This window comes from Bos grunniens, chromosome 8, assembly GCF_055505025.1.
Source record: "Bos grunniens cultivar Pamir isolate PY7600 chromosome 8, Bosgru_T2T1.0, whole genome shotgun sequence".
Taxonomy (NCBI): Eukaryota; Metazoa; Chordata; class Mammalia; order Artiodactyla; family Bovidae; genus Bos; species Bos grunniens.
Window position 1 is genome coordinate 57,884,769 of NC_141172.1, and position 25,335 is coordinate 57,910,103.

A 25,335-nucleotide genomic window follows, 5' to 3' on the forward strand; every position below is an offset into this window, starting at 1 on the left:
AGAAAAGCTGGCTCCATTTATGCTGCAAAAGGTCCTCCCGGGTTGGAGGATGTAAAGGAGCTGCTGAAGATTGAACAGTTGATTAGGTTTGTCATCAGTGTTCCATAGTGGTTGGGAGTGGGTGTCCTGTGTGTCAGCAAATGACTCTAAAATAGTCCCAGAAGGGGACTTCCCTGGTGGTACAGTGGATAGAACCTGTCTGCCAATGCCAGGGACATGGGTTTGATCCATGGTCCAGGAAGAGTCCACATGCCACAGAGCAACTAACCCTATGTGCTGCAATTATTGTACCTGTGCTCTAGAGCGCAGAAGCCACAACTACTGAGACCACGTGCCACAACTACTGAAAACCCCATTCTGTAATTACTGAAGCCAACACACCCACAACTACTGAGACCACACGCCACAACTACTGAGCCAGCATGCTGCAATCACTGAAGCCCATGTGCCTAGAACCTGTGCCCCACAACAAGAGATACCACTGCAATGAGAAGCCCATGCACTATAATGAAGAGTAGCCCCAGCTCACTGCAAATAGAGAAAACCCATAAGCAGCAACATAGACCCAATGCAACAAAAATAAATAAATAAAAATAGTCCCAGAAAGATAAGCAATGACTGGGAGATCTGAATTGGTGAAAGAAAAATCAGCAATTCTGAAGATAAGTCAATTAAGATTATCCAATGTGAGGAACAGAAAGAAAAAGAAATAAAGAAAAATCAACGGAGCCTAGAAGACCTGTGGGACAACATCAACTATACAACATACAAAGAGTGGAAGTCCCAGAAAGAGAGGAGAGAGAGAAAGGGGGAGAAATGATATCCAAAAAAATAATGGCCCAAACTTTCCAAGTTAAATGAAATGCTAGTCTACACATTCAAGAAGCTTAACAAGTTCTAGGTATGATAAACACAAAGAGGTCCACATTTAGACATACTAAACTGTCAGAATATATGACAATCTTGAAAAAGGCAAGAGAAAAGTGACTCATCATGTATAAGGGGTAAGATTAACAGCTGATTTCTCATCAGAGCTATGAAGGCCAGAAGGCATTGGATGACATACTCAAAGTTCTGAAAGAAAAATTCTATAATCAAATCACCAAAAATATACACAAAAATGGGAGAAAAATTAAGACCAGATAAACAAAACCCAAAAATCCATTGCTAGCAAATCTGCTCTACAACAAATACTAGTAGAGTCTTTTAGGGTGTGTATGTATATATATATATACATACACACCCTATTATTAGGAGATCCTCAGTTCAGTTCAGCCACTCAGTCATGTCCGACTCCTTGTGACCCCATGAACTGCAGCACACCAGGCCTCCCTGTCCATCACCAACTCCCAGAGTTTACCCAAACTCATGTCCATCAAGTCGGGGATGCCATCCAGCCATCCCATCCTCTGTCGTCCCCTTCTCCTCCTGCCCCCAATCCCTCCCAGCATCAGGGTCTTTTCCAATGAGTCAACTCTTTGCATGAGGTGGTCAAAGTATTGGAGTTTCAGCTTCAGCATCAGTCCTTCCAATGAACACCCAGGACAGATCCTTTAGGATGGACTGGTAGGAAACCCTAGACTCCTGCTAATATGATCCTGATCCTAGATTTTATATATATATAAATATGATGCATATATATATGTATATATGATGCATGCAAGCATGCTAAGTCACTTCAGTCATGTCCAACTCTTTGTGATCCTATGGACTGGAGCCTACCAGGCTCCTCCATCCATAGGATTCTCCAGACAAGAGTACTGGAGTGAGTTGCCATGCCTTCCTCTAGGGGATCTTCCCAACCCAAAGATTGAACCCACGTCCCTAGGTCTCCCACATTGGCAGGCAGGTTCTTTACCACTAGTACCATCTGGGAAGCCCAAAGGAAGATCCCCTAGAGGAGGGCATGGCAACCTACTCCATTTATTCAACAACTCATTCTTGCCTAAAGAATCCATGGCTAGAGGAGCTTGGCAGGCTCCTATCCATGGGGTCACAAAAAGTCGGACATGACTGAAGCAACTTAGCACACACACATATGTAATATATATATACATAGAGAGAGAGACAGAAACAGAGAGTCAACATAAAATCAATTAATGTAAAACATCATATTGATAAAACAAGCAGGAAAAAAAAAAAACACATGATCATCTCAGATAAATTTTTATGCCAGAAACTCAGAAATAAGGAATAGCAGGAAAATTCCCCAACATGACAATGAATATTTATGTTTTAAAAAACCCATAGCTAGGGACTTCCCTGATGGTCCAGTGGTGAGAACTCCACATTTCCAATGCAGGGGGTGCAAATTTGATCCTTGGTCAGGGAAGTAAGATCCCACATGCTGCACAGTGCTGCCAAAATAAAATAAATATAAAATAATATTTTAAAACCCACAGCTAGCATCATACTCCGTGGTGAAAGGCTGAAAGCATTTCCCCTATGATCAGGAACAGAACAAAGATGTTCACTTTCACAACTGTCATTCAACATTATACTGGAAGTTCTCCCTGATAAGAAAAAGAAATAGAAGTCATTCAAATTGAAAAGGAAAGGTGAAACTATTTTCCCTTCATAGATGACATGATCTTATGTATAGAAGACCCCAAAGAATCCACAAGAAAGCTAGTAGAGCTGTAAATGAATTCAACAAAGTTGTAGGGTACAAGATTAACACAAAAAAAATCCATTGTGTTTCTTAATACATCGCAAATAAACATTTTTCCAAAAAGGAAATTAGAAAGCAATTCCATTTTTAATAGCACATACAGTATCAAATACTTAGGAATAAATCTAACCAAGGAGGTTAATAATGTATATGCTGAAAACTACAAAACAATGGCTGAAAGAAATTAAAGAACTATACAAACAATCCTATGTCCATGGAGGGATGTTATGGGGAGGGAGGAGGGAGGAGGGTTCAGGATGGGGAACACATGTATACCTGTGGCAGATTCATTTCGATAAATGGCAAAACCAGTACATTATTGTAAAGTTAAAAAATAAAATAAAATTTAAAAAAAAGAAGACAACATTGTTAAGATGTCAGTATTGCCCAAAGTGATCTACAGACTCAGCATAATCTCTATTAAAATTCCAACTACCTTTCTCATAGAAATGGAAAGACCATCCTTAAAATCATATGGATTTTTGAAGAGTCTCAAATAGCCAAAACAGTCTTGAAAAAGAAGAACGAAGTTGGAGGACTCACACTTCTTGATTTCAAAACTTATCACAAAACTATTGTAATTAAAAGAGTATAGGGCTTCTCTGGTGAAAAAGCGAAAGTGTTAGTTGCTCAGTCATGACCAACTCTTTACATTCCCATTGACTATAGCCTGCCAGGCTCCTCTGTTCATGGAATTATCCAGACAAGAATCCTGGGATGGGTAGCCATTCCCTTCTCCAGGGGATCTTCTCGACCCAGGGATCAAACCCAGGTCTCCTGCATTGCAGGCAGATTTTTCACCATCTGAGACTCAAATAACCAAAACAATCTTGAAAAAGAAGAACAAAGTTGGAGGACTCACACTTTCTGACTTCAAGACTTACCATAAAACTACATTAATTAAAACAGTATAGGGGTTCCCTGGTGGTTCAGTGGTAAAGAATTTCCCTGCCAATGCAGGAGACACAGGTTTGATACCTGATCTGGGACTATCCCACACGTTGCAACTAAGCCCAAGTGCCATGACTATCAAGTCTGCACTCTAGAGCTCAGGACCTGCAACTACTGACACACAAGCTGCAACAACAGAAGTCACCGCACTGCAGTTAGAGAGTAGCCCTTGCTCTCTGCAGCTAGAGAAAGCCGAGCAGCCAAAAATAAATAGTAAAATAAAATTTTAAATAAATAAATAAAAATTTAAAACCACAATGAGATACCACTTCTACCAAATAATAGGATGACTATAATAAAACTTGAAAATAAGAAATGTTTACAAGGATATGGAAAAATTGGAACGTTCGTGCATTACTGATGGGAACGTAATAGTGCAGCCACTGAGGAAAACAGTTTGGTAGTTTTTTAAAAAGTTAAAGGTGGGGACTTCCCTGGTGGTTCAGTGACTAAGACTCCATGCTCCCAGTGCAGGGGGTCTGGGTTCGATCCCTGGTCAGGGAACTAGATCCCACATGCTGCAACTAAGACTCAGTGCAGTCAAATAAATAAATTAAAATAAAATATTAAAATAAATTAAAATAAAAAAAAGTTAAAGTTGGAACTACCATATGACACAGCAATTTTATTCCTAGGTATATATCCAAAAGAATTAAAAGCAGGAACTTGAACATATATTTGTACACCAAAGTTCATAGCAGCATTATTCACAATAGCCAAAAGTTGCAAACAACCCAAGTGTTCATCAACAGATGAATGAATAGACAAAATATAGTATATATACACACAATGGAATATAAGTCAACCCAAAGAGAAATGAAAATTTTCATATATGCTACAACATAGGTGAATCATTAAAACATGTGAAATTAGACACAGAAGGGTAAATATTCTATGAATCTACTTATAAGAGGTACCTAGAGTAGGCAAATTTACAGGGATAGAAAGTAGAATAAAGGCTACCAGAAGCTAGGGTTCTGAGAGGGCGAAGAGGGAGTTATTATTTCATGGGTACATAGTTTATGTTGAGGAAGATGAAAAAGTTTTAGGAGTAGATGGTAGTGATCATTATACAGCACTGTGAATGTATCTAATTCCTGAATCTGAATTGTACACTTACAAATGTTTAAAATGAGAAATACCATGTTATGTGTATTTTATTATAATAAAAACAATGAAGTCTACATCTAAAACTAATACAATGTTGGACTTCCCTGGTGGTCCAATGGCTAAGACTCTGCACTCCCAATGTAGCAGGCACAGGTTTGATCCCTGGTTGGTGAACACTACACAGTACAGCAAAATAAATAAACTAGTACAATATTATGTGTCAACTGTATCTCAATAAAAATTAACTAATTGACTTAAAAGAAACAACAACATTAAACATCAAACAACAATGAATTAAAGACCTAAATGCAAGAATTAAAACCATGAAACTCTTACAAAAACTCACAGGAGTAAATCTTCATAATTTTGGATTTGGCAATGGATTCTTAGATATGACACCAAATTTTTGAGCAACCAAAGGACAAATAGAAAAATCAGTCTTCAACAAAATTAAAAACTTTTGTGCTTCCAAGGACACTATCAAGAGAGGGAACAGATAACTCATAGAATGGGATAAAGTATTTGCAAGTCATATATTTATAAGGGTTTAGTATCCAGAATACATAACATACTCTTAAATTCAACAACAAAAAGACAATCTACCCAATTTTAAAATAGGCAAAAGACTTGAATAGAAGTTTTGCCAAACTATAACACATTTATTAGCCAACAAACACATGAGAAGTGTCAACATCATTGGTCAAGAGGAAACTCTTGTACGTTCCTGGGAAATGCAAATGTTTTGGTGGAATATTATTCAGCCATAAAAAAGAAATGAAGTAAGTAGTACATGCTACAACAAGGATAAATTTTCAAAATCTTATGTTATGTGAAAGAAATTTCAGTTATATATTCACAAAATTTCAGTTATATATTCCACTTATATGAAATATGTAGAACAGGCACATCCAGAGAGATTGACAGTATATTAGTGATTGCCAGGGGCTGGGAGAAGAGAGGAATGAGCAGTATGTCAATGGTATAACTCTTGTTGAAATGAAGAATTTGTTTTGGAATTAGTGGTGGTGATTGCACAACCTCGAGAATATAAAAAGAAACTATGAATTGTATACTTCTTAGGGTGAATTCTATGCTATGGGAACCATATCTCGATTTTTAGAAATAATATTTTAAAAAATGAATAAGAGAGATTCATGAGTAAGAGGCTGATATCCTGAGTCAGGAGTCAGGTGAGGTAAAATAGTCCAGACACAAAGTCTAGCTAGAGAATAGGACCTGAGTGTGCTCTGAAGGAAGAAGGGAAAAGGCAAATGTTAGAGGTGGAAGATAATCCAATAATAAAGTAGGAATCAGTGGCAAAAATGTCTGGTGGCCAAAAGGTGGTGAGAGTATTGAAAAAAGAGTCTCAGTCTTGAGAGTTTGAGAGGCAATAGGGTCTAGTAGCAGAAATCCTGGAACAAAGATAAAAGTTAGGGGTGGAGTGAAAGAACGTTAAGTGAATAAAAAGGCAAGGAGGGTACCTGGTGGCCTGGAAAGCTCCAGGAGGAAGAAATAAAGTTTCAGAGGATGAGAAAAATAGATAGGCCAAAATATGCAGGCAAATGTCAGAGTGACTTCTAATGACAGAAAGAAGGCCACTGATGTGAATTATAAGGGTGATGTAGGCCTGAGGTGATGTAGCCCAACATCGCAATTGTAGCCCAACTGCGATGTTGGGCTACAATTAAAGGAAGGGAGACAATGAACTAAGATGGGTACAGTGTGGGAAGATGGGTTTCTGTAGGTCCTCAGGCTGACGGATAAATAAGACAGTGTGAGAGGGCTCACTCAGAGGGGCTCTTAATTGGCTTTCAAAAGGGTCTGATGAGAGTGGGGATGCTGGAGAAGGGGAGAGAAGTTGGCTCAGGCAGAGAACCAGGGGTCATAGCCAAAGGGACACAGAAGACACAGCAGATTCCCAGCCTACTTAAGCATCAGAAGATCAGCTTTCACGATCACTCTATCGTGATCCTCTCAGCAGGGATCTTGCTACAAACTGCTATCATCAAGTTTTCCCAGATGGCTGCAGAAGACAGGATGCACAAACTGAATGGAGATAGAAGGACACAGCAAGCCTGGCAGGAGTCACATTCCCCATGTCACTGACTTCAAGATGCTTCTTTTATTCCTCAAGGAGGGGTTTCTCTCACATTTCCTTCCCTATAGGATTACCTTCTCATGTCAACCTCGGCTGCATGGGGACCCTGCAACCACAAGAGGCCATGCTAGGAAGAAGGGAACAGGAGAAGAGATTCATCAATACCTGTTTTCCCAAAGAGCAAGCAGGTCTCATGTCACATGCACACTTTCTGGCAAATTCTCCTAGGTAACCAGGAGACTTGGTCAAATGTAGTGAAGGTAGAAGCAAAGGATCTTATAGGAGGCTCAGCAAAACTGTTCTCTGGGGAAGGCTCTTGGGAGACTAGACTCCAAGAGCCCCAAGCATTAGTACACTAGGCCAAAGAGTGACAACAGTAGACAGGCTCAAGTATGGAATAGTGTTTTGTACTTTATCCCATCTGATCCTCATAACCATGCTGTGAGGGATGAAGATCAAGTGTAAGGAGGAATCTGAGCCTTTAGTTCAGTTCAATTCGGTTCAGTCACTCAGTCGTGTCTGACTCTTTGCGACCCCATGAATCACAGCATGCCAGGCCTCCCTGTCCATCACTAACTCCCGGAGTTCACTCAAACTCATGTCCATCGAGTTGGTGATGCCATCCAGCCATCTCATCCTCTGTCATCCCCTTTTCCTCCTGCCCCCAATCCCTCCCAGCATCAGGGTCTTTTCCAATGAGTCAACTCTTTGCATCAGGTGGCCAAAGTATGGGAGTTTCGGCTTCAGCATCAGTCCTTCCAATGAACACCCAGGACTGATCTTTAGGATGGACTGGTTGGATCTCCTTGCAGTCCATGGGACTCTCAAGAGTCTTCTCCAACACCACATTTCAAAAGCATCAATTCTTCAGCGCTCAGCTTTCTTCACAGTCCAACTCTCACATCTATACATGACCTCTGGAAAAACCATAGCCTTGACTAGATAGACTTGTTGGCAAAGTAATATCTCTGCTTTTTAATATGCTATCTAGGTTGGTCATAACTTTTCTTCCAAGGAGTAAGCGTCTTTTAATTTCATGGCTGCAATCACCATCTGCAGTGATTTTGGAGCCCCAAAAAATAAAGTCTGACTCTGAGCCTTAGGAAAGTTAAAACAATTTGTCCCAAATCAGGACCCAAAAGGCCTGCCTATAGATATCCATTCCACTGTGTCTCACACTGCCACCTGGTGGCCAAGACCCACTGGCCAGCTCTACCATTCTTCCACTTCCAGGACGGACCTAGCAGGTAACCGACCAAGTGTGCTTGGTTCTAACTCCTTCCCATGACTCTCCCTGAGGAGAGCTTTGTTTTCTAAGAGGGTTGAGCTCTAGCAGCTGACATCCTTAGAGACTGTGGATGTGGCCCTTGGGTCATGAAGAGGAGAGATTAAGGTTAACCCTTGAGTGCTATGGACTGAACAGTCAGAACCTTACCTACCAAATGCTCCCTTTGCTCCTCTTCCTTCTGCACTGATGCTGAAAAACAAAAAGGAATGAGGGGCTCGGACTCAATTATTATTCTCCTCTCCCTAGGCAAGTTGCAGACATTTATTATATATGAACAATATGATTTTCTACATTTAATTAATGAAATTCTGAGTTCTTATCCAGAAATCATTTTTAAAATGATTAAAGTATTTTCCATTTTTTTCCTTTGAAAATCTCAAACAAGTGTTTTTTGTATGTGATCCTCAGTTGATTTTTTTAGTTAGTAGTCCTTAATGATGGAGAAGGAAATGACAACTCACACCGGTACTATTGCCTAGAAAATTCCATGGACAGAGCAGCCTGGTGGGCTACAGTCCATGGGGTCACAAAGACTTTGCCACGACTGAACACATCACTACAATCCTTAATGAAAAGGGTAAATAATCTCAACAAGGGCATCAATGTTTCCATTTGATAGGATTTTACCCCATGATAGAGCTTAGACTCTAGCACCTCAGCACTGCTCTCCAGATCAGCTCAATCACAAAGGAAACATGTGAACCAGAGATATCTGAGGTGTGTGATGAATGTGTTTTGAAAGACTATTCTCCTATAAGTAACCTGAACTATCTTCATAATTTAATCCTGTGTTATCACATACAGTAGCTGCTAGCCACAACAGCTGAAGCACTTTGAAATGTGGCTAGTCTGAACTAAGATGTACTATAAGTGTAAAATATACACTGGATTTTAAATACAGTACCAAATAAGGATGAAAGATGTTTCAGTAATAATTTTTTCATATTGCTTACATGTTGAAATGACTGTTGAAAGGAAATTTCTGATCAAATTTGCTCTTTTTTTTGAAGATTTTTTGATGTGGACCATTTTTTAAAGTCTATTGAATTTGTTACAATATTGTTTCTGTTTTATGTTTTGTTTTTTTGGCCCTGAGGCCCAACATGGGATCTTAGATCTCCTACCAGGGACTGAACTTGCACCCCTTGCATTGGAAGGTAAAGTCTTAACCACTGGTACACCTGGGAAGTCACTCAAATTTGCTCTTAATGCCTCTTAATATTTGCTTAAATGTCTCTTAATAGTGTCAATTGAAAATTTTGTATGTGACCACCAGCTTTTTCATTTTTCTCTGCTGTACAGCATTCTTTTAATGCTTATTACTCAGAAACACTCTTTCACAACAGACCTTTGCAGAACTGGTGTCATCACCAGTTGAATGAGGGTCATCCCTCATTGAACCTTGGGTCTCACTGTGTAGTCAACTGTGAGGATTCATTTAAAAGTGAATTTCCTCTACACAAGATAAAGGAAATCATTTATCAAAGGCAATTTCAGTGCACATTATTACACAAAATATTATGGGGACAATAATGGCATAACAACTATTAACATGCCAAAGAATACACAAACAATTGTGTTTGTTGTTAAAAACTTGAGATTTATATATAAATACTTTAAAATATGTATGAGAAAATGGATCATGTCCTGTAAAACAGAAAAATAAGATGTGAACAATGGAAAAAATAGCCAAAAGAACATATAGTTGTTACCTCTGATAAGCAAAGCTTGAGGTAGAAGAAGGTGGGGGAAAAAGACTCTTCCCCCCACCCCACCCTTGGCCACTCTGCTTGGCTTGTGGGATTTTAGATACCAAACCAGGGACTGAATCAGGGCCCAACTAAGAAAGCATCAAGTCATAACCACTGGACCACCAGGGAATTCCCAAGCCTGCTTTTTGTTAAAAGAAATTACTATCTGACTTTTAAAACAATATGCATACATTACTTTGATTAAAAAAAAAAACAAAAACTAATTTTAACTCCAGGAATCAAACCCAGGTCTCCTGCATTGCAGGCAGATTCTTTACCGTCTGAGCCACCAGAACACAGATACTAAGGTTGCCCTAAAAATATGCCCAACCCAGAAATCTAAAGCTTTATTGGTTATCAGCCCAAAGGAGGAATAGTGTTTAGAACTGACAAAGTATGGGGAGCTGAATCTGAGAACTGCACATAAAACCAGGCAATCAAAAGGGCTATATATTGAACATGTGAACAAATCTGCATGTTGGAAACCAGAGCCAATTAAAAAAAACAATCTGTCTCTGGTGACACTAAGAATGTGAAACCAAGCAGGACCCTATGTGGCTCCTGGGCAAAGAAGTTTTTCTGTGTTTCCCATTTCCTGTTTGTAGGAAATAGGCTTCAGCCTCCTTGACGTCTCCTGAGTTCCAAAGGGCAGGTTCAAACAGTTGCTAATCAGGGAAGGGAAGGGATGCAGAGACCAGGGAGGAGCAGTGAAGAAACAATAGTGCAGTCTTGGGACCGGATCCAGTTTTTGCCTCAAGGGATACACATATAACTGTTTTTGAGCTCTTCTGCAAAACTAATGACATGAGTGTGTGCTGTCATGTCCAAGTCTTTTCGACCCATGGTCTGAAGCCTGCAAGGCTCTTCTGTCCATGGGATGTTCCAGGCAAGAATACTGGAGTGGGTTGCCATTTCCTACTCCAGGGGATCTTCCCGATCCAGGGATCGAACCTGCATTTCCTGTGTCTCTTGCATTGGCAGGTGGATTCTTCACCACTGCTCCACCTGTGGAAGATGATAACTACCAGATGAAGCATTTTCATTCCAGAGAAGTCAGTTTGATAACCTCCAGAATCACAGAAGCTCATCAGGAGAACACGGAAAGCCAGATTAGAGGAATGCAAGTCCTGCACGCACCCTGATCCTTTTCAACAACCCACCCTTGAACCATTGCATAAAGTTCAGTTTAGTTCAGTCCTTCAGTCCTGTCTGACTCTTTGTGACCCTGTGGACAGCAGCACGCCAGGCTTGCCTGTCCATCATCAACTGCAGGAGCTTGCTCAAACTCATGTCCATTGACTCAGTGATGACATCCAACCTTCTCAACTTTTGTTGTTCCCTTCTCCTGCCTTCAATCTTTCCCAGCATCAGGGTCTTTCCCAATGAGTCAGTTCTTTGCATCAGGTGGCCAAAGTACTGCAGATTTCAGCTTTAGCATCAGTCCTTCCAATGAATACTCAGGACTGATTTCCTTTAGGATGGACTGGTTTCATCTCCTTGCAGTCCAAGGGACTCTTAAAGAGTCTTCTCCAACACCACAGTGCATGAGTTCTTCAGCACTCAGCTTTCTTTATGGTCCAACTCTCACATCCATGCATGACTACTGAAATAACCATAGCTTTGACTAGATGGACCTTTGTTGGCAAAGTAATATCTCTGCTTTTTAACATGCTGTCTAGGTTGGTCATAGCTTTTCTTCCAAGGAGCATCTTTTAATTTCATGGCTACAGTCACCATCTGCAGCAATTTTGGAGCCCAGGAAAATAAAGTCTCTCACTGTTTCCACTGTTTCCCCATCTATTTGCCACGATCTAAGATTTTTGAATGTTGAGTTTCAAGCCAGCTTTTTCACTCTTTCACTTTCATCAAGAGGCTCTTCAGTTCCTCTTTGTGTTCTGTCATAAGGGTGGTGTCATCTGCATATCTGAGGTTATTGATATTTCTCCCGGCAATCTTGATTCCAGCTTGTGCTTCATCTAGCCCAGCATTTCGCATGATATAGTCTGCATAGAAGTTAAATAAACAGGGTGACAATATACAGCCTTGATGTCCTCCTATCCCAATTTGGAACTAGTCCGTTGTTCCATGTCTGGTTCTAACTGTTGCTTCTTGACCTGCATACAGATTTCTCGGGAGGCACGTCAGATGGCCTGGTATTCCCATGTCTTTAAGAATTTTCCATAGTTTGTTGTGATCCACACAAAAGACTTTAGCGTAGTCAATAAAGCAGAAGTAGATGTTTTTTCTGGAACTCTCTTGCTTTTTCGATGATCCAACAGATGTTGGCAATTTGATCTCTGGTTCCTCTGCCTTTTCTAAATCCAGGTTGAACATCTGGAAGTTCACGGTTCATGTATTGCTGAAGCCTGGCTTGGGGAATTTTGAGTATTACTTTGCTAGTTTGTGAGATGAGTGCCATTGTATGGTAGTTTGAACATTCTTTGGCATTGCCTTTCTTTGGGATTGAAATGAAAACTGATCTTTTCCAGTCCTGTGGCCACTGCTGAGCACATGGCACTCAAATTTGCTGGCATATTAAGTGCAGCACTTTCACAGCATCATCTTTGAGGAAGTGAAATAGCTCCACTGGAATGCCATCACCTCCACTAGCTTTGTTCGTATTGATGCTTCCTAAGGCCCACTTGACTTCACATTCCAGGATGTCTAGCTCTAGATGAGTGATCACACCATCGTGGTTATCAGGGTCATTAAGATCTTTTTTGTATAGTTCTTCTGTGTCTTGCCACCTCTTCTTAATATCTTCTGCTTCTGTTAGATTCATACCGCTTCTATACTTTATTGTACCCATCTTTGCATGAAATGTTCCCTTGGTATCTCTAATTTTCTTGAAGAGATCTCTAGTCTCTCCCATTCTATTGTTTTTCTCTGTTTCTTTGCGTTGATCACTAAGGAAGGCTCTCTTATGTCTCCTTGCTATTCTTTGGAATTCTGCATTCAAATAGGTATATCTTTCCTTTTTCTCCTTTGCCTTTAGCTTCTCTTTTTTCTTTTCTCAACTATTTGTAAGGCCTCTTCAGACAACCATTTTGCCTTTTTGCATTTCTTTTTCTTGGAGTGATCTTGATCATTACTTCCTGCACAATGTCACGAATCTCCGCACATAGTTCTCCGGGCACTGTGTCTATCAGATCTAATCCCCTGAATCTATTTGTCATTTCCACTGTATAAGCATAAGGGATTTGATTTAGGTCATACCTGAATGGTCTAGTGGTTTTCCCTACTTTCTTCAATTTAAGTCTGAATTTGGCAATAAGGAGTTCAAGATCTGAGCCACTGTCAGCTTCTGGTCTTGTTTTTGTTGACTGTATAGAGCTTCTCCATCTTCAGCCACAAAGAATATAATCAATCTGATTTTGGTACTGACCATCTGGTGATGTCCATGTATAGAGTCATCTCCTGTGTTGTTGGAAGATGGTGTTTGCTATGACCAGTGCGTTCTCTTGGCAAACTCTGTTAGCCTTTGCCCTGCTTCATTTTGTACCATTGCATAAAACTCCTCACCATTTCCACCTGTGCTGGGACACACAGGTTTTGTTTTTGCCATGTAAATATATGTATTCCAAAAATAAATAAAATTCACACTTTTAAAGACTTAGTCCTCTCTAACATCAACTCTTTATCAAGTCAACATTAGCTGAATCAAATACCACAAAATAAACACCAAAGTTTTCTCCAAAAAATCATATTTACCCAATGTTTTACAATATATGGAAATGCTTATTCTACAGTAAGTTTTCAAACAAAAAATTTGATCTAATATTGTATGTAAGAAATATGCAGGACTTCCCTCATGGTGCAGTGGATAAGATCCACCTGCCAATGCAGGGGACATGGGTTCAAACCTTGGTTGGGGAAGATACCACATTCCTCGGAGCCCACAGGTGGTAACTACTACAGCCCATGGTGTGCAACAAGAGAAGCCACCGCAGTGAGAAGCTCACGAACCTCAACTAGACAGTGGCCCTTGCTATTGCAACTAGAGAAAGCTCACGTATCATGAAGACCCAACACAACCAAAAATAAGTGTCAACTACAAATTGGCTGATCTTCCCGGTAGCTCAGATGGTAAAGAATCTGCCTGCAATGCAGGAGACCCAGGTTTGATTCCTGGGTCAGAAAGATCCTCTGGATAAGGCAATGGCAATCCACTCCAGTATTCTTGCCTGGAGAATCCCACGGACAGAGGAGCCTGGCAGGCCACAGTCCATGGGGTTGTAAAGAGTTAGACACAACTGAGTGACTAACACTACTACTACTACAAATTGGCACTTGCCAAGAGCATTTGCTAGTAACTAAACAACAACACGGAGAAGGCAATGAAACCCCACTTCAGTACTCTTGCCTGGAAAATCCCATGAACGGAGGAGCCTGGAAGGCTGCAGTCCATGGGGTCACTGAGGGTCAGACACGACTGAGCAACTTCACTTTCACTTTTCACTTTCATGCATTGGAGAAGGAAATGGCAACCCACTCCAGTGTTCTTGCCTGGAGAATCCCAGGGACGGGGGAGCCTGGTGGGCTGCCATCTCTGGGGTCGCACAGAGTCGGACACGACTAAAGTGACTTAGCAGCAGCAAACAACATCTACCTGTGCTGCTGCAGCTGCCAACCATCAATACCCACTAAAGGGAATTCAGGGTGGAAAGTGAGGTACTCTGTGCTCCAGGGAAACTGATGGAATAGGTCTTTAGATAGTTAGGAACTTATTTCATGATCCAAATTCTTACATCTCTTCATATCTAGAAAAGTACTAAATCCCTTCACAGTGACTAGCAGGAAACCTTTTGTAAAGTAAGGACTTGATTATGTTAACTTAACTTTCCCTTCACCAAAATTTTATACACTGACCTTCCCCTACTGCCGCTTTGAATCAGTCTCTCAGAGATATCTGAGGTGCTATATGCTACACTGCAGTCCTCAGTCAGTCAGTCAGTTCAGTCACTCAGTTGTGTCCGACTCTTTGCGACCCCGTGAGTTGCAGCATGCCAGGCCTCCCTGTCCATCACCAACTCCCAGAGTTCACTCAAACTCATGTCCATCAAGTCAGTGATGCCATCCAGCCATCTCATCCTCTGTCATCCCCTTCTCCTCCTGCCGCTAATCCCTCCCAGCATCAGAGTCTTTTCCAATGAGTTAACTCTTCACATGAGGTGGCCAAAATACTGGAGTTTCAGCTTTAGCATCTTTCCTTCCAAAGAAATCCCAGGACTGATCTCCTTTAGAATGGACTGGTTGGATCTCCTTGCAGTCCATGGGACTCTCAAGAGTCTTCTACAACACCACAGTTCAAAAGCATCAATTCTTCGGCGCTCAGCTTTCTTCACAGTCCAACTCTCACATCCATACATAACTACTGGAAAAACCATAGCCTTGACTAGAAGTACCTTTGTTGGCAAAGTAATGTCTCTGCTTTTCAATACGCTATCTAGGTTGGTCATAACTTTCCTTCCAAGGAGTAAGCATCTTTTAATTTCATGGCTGCAATCACCATCTGCAATGATTTTGGAGCCCCCAAAAATAAAGTCTGACACTGTTTCCACTGTTTCCCCATCTATTTCCCATTAAGTGATGCAGTCCTCATTTTACCCCAAATAATACTTAATTCACAGCTCTCACACGTTGTGTGTCTTTTTAGTGGACATAAGTAAATAAATTCTTTTTTTTTTTTCAGTAACATTTCTGAGGACTTCCCTGGTGGTCCAGTGGCTGAGAGTTTGCCTTGCAATGCAGGGGATGTGTGTTTGAGCCCTGGTCAGTGAACTAAGATTCCACAAGACTGGGAGCAACTAAGCCCTGCACTCTGGAGCCACTCAGTGCCACAACTAAGACTTGAGATAAACAAAATTTAAAAAGTAACATTTCCTCCTATCTCTAGTAGGACATAGCTAGAGTGCCTATCAAACACAGGACCTGACACATAGAAGCCCCCCCAAAAAATGCAGCAAGAGATTTGAAGGTAGTTGCTTCGGATTCCCCTCTAGAAGCCTGCGGGGCCAGCCCCTCAGGATGGCCCCTGACTTCTGCCCATATCTGTGTTCAAGGCTGGGGCCCGCCCCGCCCTCTGCTCCCACTGCCGGCCGCCCCCGGGGCCTCCCCACTTCGTCCTCCCACCTGAAACAATCCTCCTGGACATGACCTTCACCCTCCCGAGGACGCCAATCCCTCCCGGAGGGGCGGTTCCTTCAGGTTTCACAGTTCAGACCAGTCCTGACGTTTTTGGAACACTGGGCCCCTCAGGTGCAGGGGAATAGAGCGTGTCGATCCCGCGGTGCTGCAACTGGAGCTGGGTTACTGGCCCTTCACTCGACACATCCTTCTGGATGAAATGGGAAGGGGAAAAGGGAGGAGGAAGAGGAAAGAGGGGTCGGGAAAAGGGAGAAGGAAGGCGGAGGGAAAGGGAAAAAAACTAGTTGGGCAGTTTTATGACGCCAAAGCTACGGCCGCATGTGGAAGATGGTGCGCTCCGCGGCGAGACCTGGGCTCAGCCGCCGCACCCAGAGGCCTTCCGAGGATAGAGTCCTGCCCCGGAATGGGCCCTGAGGCGTCCGAAAAGCCTTGCCCGAATCTTGGCTGTGCGCTCTGATCTCAAGTATGCTTACTTCAGCGTCCTGAGCTGTTGTCTGCTAGTGGCCTCCAAGAAGCCTGAGAGGACAGTCCTGAGGCGGCCCCCACCCAGCCCCGCCCCGCCCATGAGCAGGCCCCGCCCATAAGCAGGCCCTCTCCGGAAATCTCACCCTTTCGTTCATTCACCCTTAGGGTACTGAGCTCCAACTATGTACTAAGCGCCTGAAAGTGAAAGTCACTCAGTCGTGTCCGACTCTTTGCAACCCTATGGACTGTAGTACATGGAATTCTCCAGGCTAGAATACTAGAGTGGGTAGCCTTTCCCTTCTCCAGGGGATCTTCCAAACCCAGGAATCGAACCAAGGTCTCCTGCATTGCAGGCAGATTTTTTACCTGCTGAGCCACAGGGAAAGCCCAAGCTAAGGGCCCGATGCTGAGGTTAAAACAGTGAACTGGGTAGACAAGGTCCCTACCCTCAGATAATTAAGATACAAGTTACAGTCTAGTGTGGAAAGTGCCTGTGGAGGAGGAGAGGATGAGGGCACCCGTCCTAGCTTGGGGGCGTCAAGGAAGGTCTCCCAGAGGAACACCTTTCACTATAGCAGGAAGAAAGGAGATTGGAGGCAATGATTTGGGATGATGCAAAGTTCTCATAGGATAGCTCCTGATTTCTCTGAAAAGTAGAGCTCTGCCATATATGTTAGGGGCCGAGAGAGAAAGAAGTGGAGGAAAGTAAAGAAGGTTTGAACTGGTTTTGAGTAGAGTGGGAGAATTTACTAAGAAATAAATTACATAGCACCATGGTCAAGAAGCTTTGCCTCCTGTTGTGTGTGTGTGCCGCATGATGGGGTTTGTGGGGATTTAGTTCCCCAATCAGGGATCAAACCCCCTCAGAGTCCTAATCACTGGACTGCCAGGGAAGCTTTGCCTGTTTTGATCACCCATGTATCCCAATACTTAGAACAGTGCCTAGCATATAGCAGGTCCTTAATAAATGGAATGCATGAATAAAAGCATTTCAAATAATGACGAATTTGACCATTAGTCATAGACCATGAATTTATGGTGCCAACAACTTATCTATATGTGTGATTTTATCCAATAATGCTGAGCTCTGCCTTCCCAGAGAGCAGCTCTGGCATCAAGTTGGGATTTTCCCAGATTGAATTGATGAATGTTGATTAGGTGATGAACCATGAAGTCTGTCTTGGAGAGGGAGGAAATAAGGCAAGAGGTTGTTTATGGATGAGGAGAAAGTGGAAAGATCAATGGACTAGATATCCTGAGAAGGTTGAAGAGTTGGTATTTTAGGATAAATCTGGAGGTTGAAGTTAGAGAGTGATATAAGACTATATTATTTCAGAAAGTAGAGTGTTTCCTGGTGATGATGCTTCAGATATGGCCATAGTTGGATAGTAGCAGAGGTAAAGGACTCTGAGATGAAAATATCTAGGAACTGAGTCTAAGTCATTGAATAGGGCTATCCACACTGATGTTTGGGTCTCCCATAGATTTCCCTCCTTCAAGATCTCTGCTCTATGCCCCATCCAACCCCTTCCCCAACCTCAGAGAATCTGCATTGCATTCATGTTTCAATTTAAGCCCCAGATCTCAAAAGATCTGGCATGGCTCTGGGCCAGAAAACAGAATGGGGTAGTTAGAGAGAGCTGTAGTGGACATCTCTTTTATGCCATCTTATTTTGCTGAGAGCAGGCATGCACCTTTCCAAAAACAGTATGTCTGTGTCTCCTGGAGGAATAACCATACCCCTGCTTCTTTGGTCTCAGTCCACGTGCAGGTGGAGTGTTCTTCCCTCCACACCCTTACTGCAAGAGTGAGTGTATGATTCAGACCTGTCAGATGAAGCATTCTATTTCCCTGTGTGCAGTTCAGTGAGTAGTTCAATGATGGATACATGACCAATTGGAATCCATAAGGACAATATTGTCACAGCAACACCACATTTTCAGCTTCACTTGAACTTGCTACCCACACAACACCTGAAAATAGTTAGCACATAAGACAGAGTCAAGAAATGAAAACAGGGGAATTCGCTGGTGGTCCAGTGGTTAGGACTCTGAGCTTCTACTACAGGGGGCGTGGGTTCGATCCCTAATCAGGAAACTAAGATCCTGCAAGCCATGCAATGCAGCCAAAAAAAGAAAAAGACAGGAAAGAAATGAAAATTGAATCCTGATGACATCAAATTGAATCCCTGCATCAGTCCTATTACCTGAAGCCACCCCTACCCCTGGATTGTTCAGATATGAATCATACATTCCCATTTATTTACACTGGTTGGATTTTAATTTCTGTCACATATACCCAAATGATTACTCACAATACAAGGGGGTTCTCAATCTCTAACTCTGCCTTATGGAATATCTATATACTATGGATACACAGAAATATAGATATAATAATAATATATATATGTTAATTTCTTTGTGTCACAGATTCTCCTATGTTGAAAGAATATAACAATACCTACTTTGCTGCTGCTGCTAAGTCACTTCAGTCATGTCCGACTCTGTGCGACCCCATAGACGGCAGCCCACCAGGCTCCCCGTCCCTGGGATTCTCCAGGCAAGAACACTGGAGTGGGTTACCATTTCCTTCTCCAATGCAGGAAAGTGAAAAGTAAAAGTGAAGTTGCTCAGTCGTGTCCGACTCTTAGCAAACCCATGGACTGCAGCCTACCAGGCTCCTCCATCCATGGGATTTTCCAGGCAAGAGTACTGGAGTGGGGTGCCATTGCCTTCTCCAATACCTACTTTAAAGGGTTGTAAAGATTAAATGAGATAGTTATGTTAGAGTATAAATTTATCCCACAACTGAGGCACAAGAAACATTACATTACTTAATTTTTCTAAATTAAACTAAATCTGGCTCGAAACTCTTATTTATCAGGGTTGTAAGATATCTAATATTAATCATGATTCATGTGGGAGTGGGGTTTTTCCCCTCTTTAGTGTGGTATATACATTGACCAAACAAAAAACATTTAGGAAAGAACCTCGGGTCTTGAGTCTGTCATGGTTTCCACTGGGATGTGCATTGTCTAAACTCATACAGTCCACACAGAGGCAAGTGACTCCACCTCATCTCTGCCAAGTGTGTACATCAGCATCTTTTGCTACAGTTCCCCAGGCTATGTACTAGATATTTAGTGCCCTAACCATTAAATCAGCTCTCCCTATGAGAAGTCCTGCTACCTCTTAACTGACTTTTTAAAATTTTTTTATTTATTTATTTTTGGTTGTGCTGGGTCTTCCTTGTGGTCCTCAGGCTTTTTCTAGTTGCAGAGAGCGGGAGCTACTCTCTAGCTTCAGTGCACAGGCTTCTCATTGTGGCAGCTTCTCTTGTTGCAGAGCACAGGTTCTAGGCACAGGGGCTTCAGCAGTTATAGCACTGAGGCTTCAGTAGTTGCAGCTCCCGGGCTCTAAAGTGCAGGCTCAGTAACTGTAGCGCATGGGCTTAATTGTTCCACAGCATGTGGAATCTTCCTGGCATGCCTGCTCAGTCAATCAGTCATGTCCAACTCTTTGTGACACCTTGGACTATGCTCATGAAGCTTCTCTGTCCATCGGATTCTATAGGCAAGAGTGCTGGAGTGGGTTGCCATTTCCTTCTCCAATGGATCTTCCTGACCCAGGGATCGAACTCAAGTCTCCTGCATTGGCAGGTGGATTCTTTACCACTCTACCACCAGGGAAGTCCAACCTCCTAATTGACTTCTGTCACTCATGGAGCCTATTGCAATATCTCTTTTCTCTAGTCCCTGAACACATGGCTATCCTTGGGCAACTCCTCTTCTTTCAACCCAGCACTTCCGCCATCTTCTTCTTAAGAGCACCTTAAATTTTTATCCTACACAAGAGCCTGGATAAGGTTGTAGAACAGGTGTACTGCAACTTTAATTTGGGACTAGAAAATTCAAAACCCATTAACTATTCCATAAGATAAGAAACCTATAATTCTTAGAAGAGAGGAGAGCAAAGTTACCTTTTCTTCCTACTGAGTATCTCTTTTGACAATGAGTAGCACACAGCACTTGGGAAATTATTCTGCTGTAAATGTAAATAAGCTGGCACAGAATAAGTATTCAGTATTGTCTTCTCTATTTCCTATCAGAACTCAACTTACTTGATTCATCCAGAGATAGCAAACTCAAATATCAGGCAGATAATACAAATGACTAAAAATAGACAAGTGTAAGAAAACAAAATCATAGCATAAAATAAACAGAAACTAGTCTTTAGCCTTGGCTTTAACAAAGAGAACATGGTGAGCTGGAAAGCACAGAGCCACTAAAGGACCTTCTGCTGCTGCTGCTGCTAAGTCACTTCAGTCGTGTCCAACTCTGTGCGGCCCCAAAGACAGCAGCCCACCAGGCTCCCCCTTCCCTGGGATTCTCCAGGCAAGAACACTGGAGTGGGTTGCCATTTCCTTCTCCAATCCATGAAAGTGAAAAGTAAAAGTGAAGTCGCTCAGTTGTGTCCGACTCTTCTCGACCCCATGGACTGTGCCTACCAGGCTCCTCCATCCATGGTATTTTCCAGGCAAGAGTACTGGAGTGGGGTCCCATCGTCTTCTCCAAAAGGACCTTCTACTTAGCTTTAAATGGTCTTAACTTGGTGGGAATGAGAGGCCTATGTTGCCAGATTTTACCCAAAAATATTATTGTGTACAATCTACTAATCTTACAATGTTGGCTACTCATTCAAGTCGGCTTCCCAGGTGGCGTAGTGGTAAAAAATCTGCCTGCCAATGCAGGAGATGCAAGAGATGCGGGTTTGTCTCAAAGTGGTGGGGGGTGAGGGGGGCATGTAATATGTATACCTATGGTTGATTCATGTTGAAGTTTGACAGAAAACAGCGAAATTCTGTAAAGCAATTATCCTTCAATAAAAAATAGATAAAATTAAAAAAAGAGAGATGCGGGTTTGATCTCTGGGTTGGGAAGATCCCTGGAGAAGGGAATGGCTACTCACTCCAGTATTCTTGTCTGGAGAATTCCATGGACAGAGAAACTTGGCAGCCTACAGTTTACAGGGTCACAAAGAGTTGGACACGACTGAGCAACTGTGCATGTGTGCAAGTTACAAAAAAGAAAACAAGAAACAAACTCCTGGCCACATTGTCTGGGCCAAGTCTTATTATGAGTATGTATCTTTAAGCCCTTTTATGATTTTTGCTGCTACGTATATACTGCTAGCTGTCAAATTTTATACCCTATATAGATTGCTTTACCTGCCACTTTACCTGCATCCTGAGAAATCTGTATGGAGGTCAAGAAGCCACAGTTAGAATGGGATATGGAACAACGGACTGGTTCCAAATTGGGATAGGAGGATGTCAAGGCTGTATATTGTCACCCTGTTTATTTAACTTATATGCAGAGTACATCATGTAAAAAGGCAGGCTGGATGAAGCACAAGCTGAAATCAAGATTACCAGGAGAAATATCAATAACCTCAGATATGCAGATGACATCACCCTTATGGCAGAAAGCAAAGAGGAACTAAAGAACCTCTTGATGAAGGTAAAAAAAGGAGAGTGAAAAAGCTGGCTTAAAACTCATATTAAAAAAACTAAGATCATGGCATCCAGTCCCATCTCTTCATGGCAAATAGATGGGGAAACAATGGAAACAGTGAGAGACTATTTTCTTGAGCTCCAAAATCACTGCAGATGCTGACTGCAGCCATGAAATTAAAACATGCTTGCTCCTTGGAAGAAAAGCTGTGACCAACCTAGACAGCATATTAAAAAGCAGAGACATTACTTTGCTGACAAAGGTCCATCTAGTCAAAGCTATGCTTTTTTCAGTAGTCATGTATGGATGTGAGAGTTGGACCATAAGGAAAGCTGAGTGCTGAAGAACTGATGCTTTTGAACTGTGGTGTTGGAGAAGATTCCTGAGAGTCCCTTGAACTGCAAGATCAAACCAGTCAATCCTAAAGGAAATCAGTCATGAATATTCATTGGAAGGACTGATGCTGAAGCTCCAATACTTTGGCCACCTGATGTGAAGAACTGACTCATTGGAAAAGACCCTGATGCTGGGAAAGATTGAAGGCAGGAGAAGGGGATGACAGAGGATGAGATGGTTAGATGGCATCACCGAGTCAACGGACATGAGTTTGAGCAAGCTCCGGGAGTTGGTGATGGACAGGGAAGCCTGGCATGCTGCACTGCATGGGATGGGAAAGAGTTGGACACAACTGAGCAACTGAACTGGAATTGAATAGACTGCTTTCCCAAGCTTCATTGCATGTATCTAACTGCCTCCTGCCTAACAAACATATCCTTGTCACAAGAATCTCAAATGCAAATGTCTAAAATGGAACACATTGCCCCGTCATCCTAAATCGGTCACCAGGTTTGTGTTACTTATCTCAGTAAAATGGCACAAACATATACACCCAGTCCCCCCAAGTCAGAAACGCTGGAGTCATTCTCAACTCCTGTTAGGGAAATTAAATGAATAGTCTTGTTTAGGCTTCAGAGAAAAAGCAGAGCAAGCCTCTGATCTTGCTTCTAACCTGCCTGGACGCTGCCCTGACTGTGAGTGACTGTGAGTGACTACCTGCTGTGAGTGCAAGCCTTGTAGCACCATAGATAAGATGAGGGAGAAATCTTGAGATTGATGAGACCCTGGAGAGGGCCTTGCCAACCAAGCCCCAGGCTTAACTATATTCCAAGTTTTACACAACAAAACAAACAGCATTAATATGAAACCAGAACTGTGATTTGGTCACAGATTGTCCTGGGATTATAAGCAGGAACTTGAACTGAAATCTTTGAAGTCTCACCCACTGAGTGGATGTGCCGCCTGGGACCCTTTCCCATTTGGGAATCCAGATGTACTGTGATATAGGAGTTTCCAATGCTGATTAAGTCTGGATGTTGGTCAAAACCCAATTTGGTGATGTATTCTCTGCTCTTTCTATTTCTCTTTTCTTTTAATGTTAGTATGTTGAAAGCTAGATAATTCTCTAATAAATATCTGTATTATTTATTAGTATATAACAAGTGACTTATTTTGTTAACAAATCCTTTGAACCTGAGATGAAAGTGAAAACTTTCTGCAAAACAACTCCTCATTCCACTCCATCCCACAGGTAACCAAGTCTAATCAATTATAACTTTGGAATTTTACTTGACTGTCATTTTCCACTCCCACCATCACTGCCTTGGTTCAGGCCTCATCTTTTGCCCAAACTAAAGCAAAGTTTCCCTAGCCAATCTCTTGCTTTCAATCTCTTTGCCCTCACTATAGCCAGAGTATTCTTTCCAAGACACAGACTTGATCTTGTCTCTTCCCTGCTCAAAATTTCTCAGTTATTTCCCATCACCTTCAGGATAAAGCTCCAACTTCTTAGTCTGGTATTCAGGGCCCTTTGTGATCTCGTCTGTCCTACTGCTTCCCTTATCCCCACCTAATACAACACATGCACTGAAACACCTTGTTTCCCTAATGGGACATGCTTTCTCTGCCCCACCACTTTTACACAGGCTGTTTCCACTGCTTGAATTGTCCTCTTGCTTCCTACACTCTCATTTTCTTGACTCTTCAAACCAAGCACTGATCTCTTCTGGGAAGCACCCTCTGACAAGCCATCCCCTTCCCCAAGCTGGTTAGATGTCCTCCACCTCCTTAGTACCCTGCGCATATCTCTATTTAACTTCTATTATTTGACTATTTCCCTCACTGAAATGGGAACTACTTTAGCACAGAGACCCTATCATCTGCCTCCTCAAGACTGAGCACAATACCTGATCCACAGGGAGCACTTAATAAATATATGTGGATTGAGCAAATGAATAAATCTAGGCCAAATCATGGTACCAGTGGAGAACGTTTTCTTGCCCAAGATCACATGGCCAAATAGTGACAGAGCTAGAAAATCCGTCTCCTCAACTTCAACTCACGGTCTCTCTACCAGACTAAGCTGGCAGCTGACGGGGCAGGGTGAGAAGAGAGGCACTGAAATGTATTGCAAAGGCAGATATTGAAGCTTGATCCAAAAAAGAGGAGTTGAAATGGAACAGAGTGGTGATTTTAGGGGAAAGAGGAACAAAAGAAAAAAAAAAAAAAGATCAAGCACATTTGATTTACTGTCATCCTTAACATGAATGCTTGCAAAAAAGATCTCAGGCAACCTAAAGACATGAGATATAAAAGAGGAAACAGACTCTACCTATTAAAGATGGAATGAGGCTTATATTAATAATTAGGAACTTTAAAAGTGATGAAAGATGACTTCTCTTGTTCCCAGTGGTTAAGAATCTACTTGCCAATGTAGGGGACACAGCTTTGATCCCTGGTCTGGGAAAATTCCACATGCTGCAGGGCAACTAAGCCCGTGTGCCACAACTACTGACACCTGTGCACCCTAGAGCCTGTGCTCCTCAACAAGAAAAGCCACAGCAATGAGAAGCCCACTCACCGCAACTAGAGAAAGCCTGCAGACAGCCAAAAATAAATACAAATTTTTAAAAATAAAAGTGATGGAAGACATTTTCACATATTGAGGTATGGGGAAGTCATTCTGGCTTATAAATGATTTGACTTGAACTTTATACTAGCTACAAGCCTGTCTTGTAGTCTATCAAACATACATTGTACATCTGATTTAACCATTGAAGAAAAGGGTGCATTGTCCAGAAGTAAAGAATATCTGTTTTGAAGTTAGAGATAAACGCCTCCCTTCGTGGGAGGCCAATGCCAGTACTCCTTTGACGATAAGGCTCCCTTCCCAGGTACCAAGGCCATACTGATTTGCTGTGTACCAAGTAATCTGTCTTTTTTGAAACATGGAAGAAATGTACCCCTGTTATATTTGATGTCTTTTATTCTGACAAGATATAAAGC

The 25,335-nt window shown here is 42.0% G+C and overlaps 1 long non-coding RNA gene across 1 annotated transcript; it reads right to left on the reverse strand.

Moving 5' to 3' along the window:
• Window positions 1–2,150: 2,150 nt before the first annotated feature.
• Window positions 2,151–16,512, reverse strand: LOC147367105 (uncharacterized). The gene is made up of 3 exons (XR_015169853.1): window positions 16,002–16,512; window positions 8,270–8,307; window positions 2,151–2,357 (listed from the first exon to the last, which is right to left on the reverse strand). It is a non-coding gene; the product is annotated as an uncharacterized LOC147367105 (long non-coding RNA).
• Window positions 16,513–25,335: the final 8,823 nt, after the last annotated feature.